This window comes from Neomonachus schauinslandi, chromosome X (genome assembly GCF_002201575.2).
Source record: "Neomonachus schauinslandi chromosome X, ASM220157v2, whole genome shotgun sequence".
Classification (NCBI taxonomy): Eukaryota; Metazoa; Chordata; class Mammalia; order Carnivora; family Phocidae; genus Neomonachus; species Neomonachus schauinslandi.
In genome coordinates, this window is record NC_058419.1 from 89213199 (window position 1) to 89219224 (window position 6026).

The window sequence follows — 6026 nt, forward strand, 5'->3', positions numbered from 1 at the left end:
ACTTCTGTTTGTTTTCCTCTTGCATATCTGCCTTTCATTACAGGGTCTCCAGTTGAGAAGTTAGAATGGTAGAGGGAAAATTATTTTTTCCTCCCTTACAATATTCAAAGGCACTCAAAGACAATATGAGAAGAGATAATTAAAGGTAAATCTCACTCATGAGTATAGATGCAAATTTGCTAAACAAGATATTAAACCCAATGCAACAGTATTTTAAAAGGATGATACATCCTGCTATATTAGCAGTATTCCAGGAGTACAAGGATGATAAAACATTAGAAAATCAATTTATGGGGCACCTGGGTGGCTCAGTGGGTTAAGCGTCTGTGTTCAGCTCAGGTCATGATCCCAGGGTCCTGAGATCAAGCCCTGCACTGGGCTCAGCTGCTCAGTCGGGAGCCTGCTTTTCCCTCTGCCTCTCCCCGCACTGGTGTGCACACACACTCTCTCACTCTCTCTCTTGCTCTTCCCCCTCTCTCAAATAAATAAAATCTTAAAAAAAAGAAAATCAATTTATGTAATCTACCACATGAACAGATAGATTAAAAAAGAGTCTCTCTCTCACACACATTTAAATATATTTACATAAATTCTGTTGTATCCAGAAAATACTATTCAGAAATGAAAACGAAGGAAAAACAACTGTATCCAACTATCACAAACATAATGTTGAGCTAAAGAAGACAGTCACAAAAATTCTAATGATATGGGATTATTCATAAAAAGTTTCAAAAACAAGACAAAAGAAACTATATTGCATCAGAAGAATGTATCCTTAAGTTAAAAAACTATAAAGAAAATTAAGGAAATCATTATCACAAATGTTAAGACCGTGGTGACCGCTAGAGGAAAGGAAAAAGAATACGATAAGGAAGAGCCACAGTGGGGTTCTTAGGTGTAGGCATAGTTGTATTATCTTTAACACAGGTGGTAAAAATGATAGAGCTCAGTTGTCCTGTTATTTTTACACAGGTGCTTAATAAATATTTTTTAATCTCTGGGTTGGTTTTTTAGGAACCATCCTTTACTTAAACTTCAATTATGCTAGGTACTTTATGAACATCATCTTTTGGGGCACCTGGGTGGCTCAGTTTTAAGCAGTTAAACATCTGTCTTCCGCTCAGATCATGATCCCAGGGTCCTGCGATCGAGCCCCGCATTGAGCTCCCTGCTCTGCGGGGAGCCTGCTTCTCCCTCTGTCTCTGCTGCCACTCCCCCTGCTTGTGCTCGCCCTCTTTCAAATAAATAAATAAATAAATAAATAAATAAATAAATCTTTAAAAAATAAACATCATCTTGTAATTCCTTCTGAATACTTCATTTTACTCATAACAGTTTTTTCACTGTAGATGAGTTGACTGAAATCAGAATCAAAGACATTATAGGAATTCCTGAAGCTTTAATGCAACACTGTAACTAAACCCATGAACTATTTTTTTTTTTTCCTGGTGATAAAGAGCAAAGAAGAATCTTCCCAAGGTTCCTAGAAATACTTCTACTTGGCCAAATTATTTCAAAATATCAAGAAGCCCTATCAATGATACAATTCTAATTCAGGCTTTGAAAACTAATATAATGGGCAAAGTGAAATAACTAGGCCTCACCTGGGAGAACATGCAACTCTTGATCTTCAAGGCTCACACTGGGCATAGAGCTTACTTAAAAAGAAGTGCGGGGGTGGGGGTCGCCTGGGTGGTGCAGTCAGTTAAGAGTCCCACTCTTGGTTTTGGCTCAGGTTGTGAGATTGAACCCTGAGTGGGGCTCTGTGCTCAGCGAGGAGTCTGCTTAAAACTCTACCTCTCTCTCTGCCCCTCCCCACCACTCTCTCTCTCTCTCTCAAATAAATAAATAAATCTTAAAAAAGTCGGGGGGGGATATCCAAGTAAGAATCAACCATAGATGAGTTATCTGTGATGGTAAAAATGTTTCTAATGCTTTCAAGTTTTCCTTGTCCTCTCCAGAATACCAGAAGAAAACACAGATGACTCAGATACCTTTTCTTGCCTCTCCATTTGCCTTTTCCTTTTCCTTTTGAATCCTTGATATCATCTTTGTCCTGCTTAGGCATTTTGAAGCCACCAATTTCATCCCTTACCACAGCCCCTCGCCACCATGCCTGGAGCTTTATAATGCCGTGCAATTCCAAGTCATCCCATTCTACTTCCTTCCTGGTCTTTTCCTGTTCTATATGATCTTTAATCATGACCTGTTTGTATTCTCCTAGCGTCTTTGCAAGGTCTTGAAGGTGTGCTAAGTCAAAGACTTTGCAGCTTTGAGAGCATCTAGTTCATTCTGTTTCATTTCTGTGTCCCTATCGAATTTCTCCTTCCAGAACCCTAGCTTCGGGGCGCCTGGGTGGCTCAGTCGTTAAGCGTCTGCCGTCGGCTCAGGTCATGATCCCAGGGTCCTGGGATCGAGCCCCGCATCAGGCTCCCTGCTCCACGGGAAGCCTGCTTCTCCCTCTCCCACTCCCCCTGCTTGTGTTCTCCTCTCTCACTGTCTCTGTCTCTCTGTCAAATAAATAAATAACATCTTAAAAAAAAAAAAAAAAAGAACCCTAGCTTCTCCGCCAGTTTCTGCAACTCCTTTCTAAGGAACATTTCAATCTCCATATGAATCCGGTTCTCGTTTTTGGTTTTTAACCTTACTTTCTCAGTCTCAGTCCTATAAGAGTTCCTCTGTGTTGTTACGTTTGTTCTGGGTCTGAGAAATATTTGGCTCAGTGTTTCTCTTCAGGCAGCAGTTTTCCGTGCTGGTTTTGGCCTTTATCTCTTGCATCTGGTCCTTGAGGTGAGCAGTACATTCATTCTGACTCTGTACTTCAACTTGCCTTTTTTTTTTTTTATATTAAGTAGCTGTTTTAGAAGAGATTTTTATCTGTTTTTTGTTTGTTTGTTTTTGTTGTTGTTGTTGTTGTTTTTGTTTTTTCTGTTTTCCTCCAATTCTAGACGCTGGAGAGTCCAAGATCAAGGCACCAGCTGATTCGGTGTCCGGTGAGGCTATCTTTCTGGTTCACAGTTTCCATGTTGCATCCTCACATGGTGAAAGGCTAGACTCTGTGTATGGCTTCTATATATCCTTAATTCCATTGCCCATCATTTTTCTTTCAAACAGTTAAATTAGGTAATCATTTCTTCCCTTCACTGCTTCTTCCCAAGGTGGTATCTTGTGGTAATGCCTACCAATAAGCATGTTGTTTCTCCTGCCACTGCTGTGCCCACAGAGTCTGTGCAGAGGTGGTCATGGCCAGCCCTCACTTCTAGTATCACTGAGCCCTGCTCTAATGGTGTCCTTCTGAGGTCACCCCGCCTCAGGGCCCTTGTTCTTGGATTGTGATTGGGAGGGTGTTTTCTGAACACCATGTATTTGACCTCCCTGGATGAATGAGATAGCTTTAGATAATCAGATTCTACGTTAAAACAGAAGGAAAGAGCATCTAGGATGCATGGAAGAAATGAGCCCATAATGCCATGCCATTTGCCATTACCAGCAAAGGTACTGAAACTAACATGGTTGATGTCTTATCATACCAATGGCCTTAGACATTAACTCTTCATTCATTCTTTTATTAGAGCCTCCTCATGCTGGGGCTTAGGCATGAATTTTTGGGGGCTGGACTGGAGGAATGAGTCACAACTAGAGTAATTGATTTTTTTATTTTTATTTTTTTTTAGAATTTCTCTTTTCCCTCAGATACTGGCTACTGTCTTTGACCAAACTGCCCTTATGATTCTTTGTCCACATGAAAAGTCTTTCCCAGGAGCCAAATTAACCTCTCACATAAGTAGATTTCTCTAACTGCTTCCTCAGGATTTCAGACAGACCCAAGCATGTAGAAATCCTCCAAAGAAAGGAGAAGCTGAAGACAAAGCCTGGGCTCATGTTGCCAAGTTATAGCAGTTTTACCTGGACACTGCAATGATCAGTTACAGTATTTGTCCCCCTTCTGGCTTATTCTCCCCAATTGTAGCAGCCCATAGGAAGGCTGCTGTGGAAAAAGAATCCTATTTCTTCTTCCGATTTTGTCAGGAATGAGTCAGTGGCAGGGAGACATGTATAAATATGGTATTATTAATTGGAATTCCTGAATACATAGTGAAAGGCTTAATAAATAGACTTAAAATTTTGTCTGATGTTTAAAATATTATATTTCTAAAATAATGATTTCAGCAACTTCAGTTTTGTAGTCTTATGAAAAATACGGTTTGCCTTCAATGAAACCTATGTCACAAGCCAATCAGATTTCAAGTTAGGGAAGGCAACAATAGGTGTTGGTGAAGATGCAGAGAAAGGGGAACCCTCTGATACTGTTGGTGGGAACACAAACTGGTGCAGCCACTCTGGAAAACAGTTTGGAGGTTTCTCCAAAAGTTAAAAATAGAACTACCCTAGGATCCAAGAATTGCACTATTAGGTATTTAACCAAAGGATACAAAAATACTGATCTGAAGGGATATATGTGCCCTGATGTTTATAGCAGCGTTATCAACAATAACCAAACTATGGAAAGACCCCAAATGTCCCGATGGATGGCTGAGTAACTCAGCCATCAAAAAGAATGAAATCTTGCCATTTGCAATGACCTGAATGGAGCTAGAGAGTATTAAAAATATGCTAAGGGAAATCAGTCAGTCAAAGAAAAATAAATACCATATGATTTCAGTCATATGTGGAATTTAAGAAACAACAAATGAACATGGGGGAAAAAAGAGAGAGGCAAATCAGGAAACAGACTCTTAACTATAGAAAACAAATAGGGTTAACTGGGTGGGAGGTGGGCGGCGGGGGTGGGGTTGGGGGGGATGGGTTAAATAGGTGATGGAGATTATGGAGGGCACTTGTGATGAGCACTGGGTGTTGTATGTAATTGATGAGCCATCAAATTCTATACCTGAAACTAATATTGCACTGTATGTTAACTAACTGGAATTTAAATAAAAATTTGGAGAAAGGAAAAAAAAAGAGAAGGCAAAAGCATCAGTCTGTGTTAGATCCATCTTGTGAGATTAGTGGGGACCGAGGACACTCATGTCCAAGCTGACATACTGTGACCCCGGAATCTGGGTTAGGCTTGGGGGCTGTAATACAGAAGGCTAAAGTAGGCCATCTAAGCTTGTGGAGAAGCTGAACCAAAAGCTGTGCTTTCTATCCTAATGAGACCAGTTTAAATGAGATCATCAAGTATACTAATGATCCCTTTCTTTGAACTTTTTTTTTTAGCTCTATTGAGGCATAATTGATATATAAAACATGCACATATTTAATGGACACATTTTGGTGAGTTTGGACATAAGCATACACCTGTGATACCATCACCACAATCAAGAATCTACACATTTCCGTCACCTCCAATTTTTTTGTTTTCGTGTGTGTGTTTTCCTTTTCAAATTTCTAAGCACTGTTCTTTCGATCCTGTGTGCCGTCTTTGGAGGCCTACCCTTGGGCTACTGGGTCTGCTCTTGTCACAACAGCAGAAAGTTGGAATTGCCAGGGAGTTCACATGCCCTCCACCCGCTCCCAACCCATTTCTGTCTGTTCGGGCTGCTATAAAAAAATAGCAAAACACCACAGACTGGGTGGCTGATAAACAACGGAAATGTATTTGTCACAGTTCTGGAGACTAGAAGTCTGAATGTTAGCATGTTAGCATGATTAAGTGATGGCCCTCTTCTGGGTTGTGGACTTCTTGTGTTTTTCCATGGTGGAAGGGGCCAGGGAGCTCTGTGGGGTCTCTTCTGTCAGGGCACTAATCCCATTCATGAGGGCTCTACCCTCATGAGCTAATCACCATTTCCCCCAACTTCTGGATACCACCACCTTGGAGATTAGGTTTTCAACCTGTAATTTTTGGGGGTCACAAACATTCAGACCAGAGCACTGGGCGACCTTTATCCAATGACTGATGGGTGCAGGAGTAAGAAAGAAAGCCCAGCTATTGCCCGAGAAACAGCACAACGTCTGAGGTGTAACTTCCTCAGGACCAGGTGGAGGTCAAGACCTGGCCTAAGACACATGTTTGCTTGCTT

The 6026-nt window shown here is 41.0% G+C and overlaps 1 pseudogene; it reads right to left on the reverse strand.

Annotated features, from left to right (window-relative positions):
• Positions 1-1291: 1291 nt before the first annotated feature.
• On the reverse strand, positions 1292-2873 carry LOC110573015 (annotated as a pseudogene).
• Positions 2874-6026: the final 3153 nt, after the last annotated feature.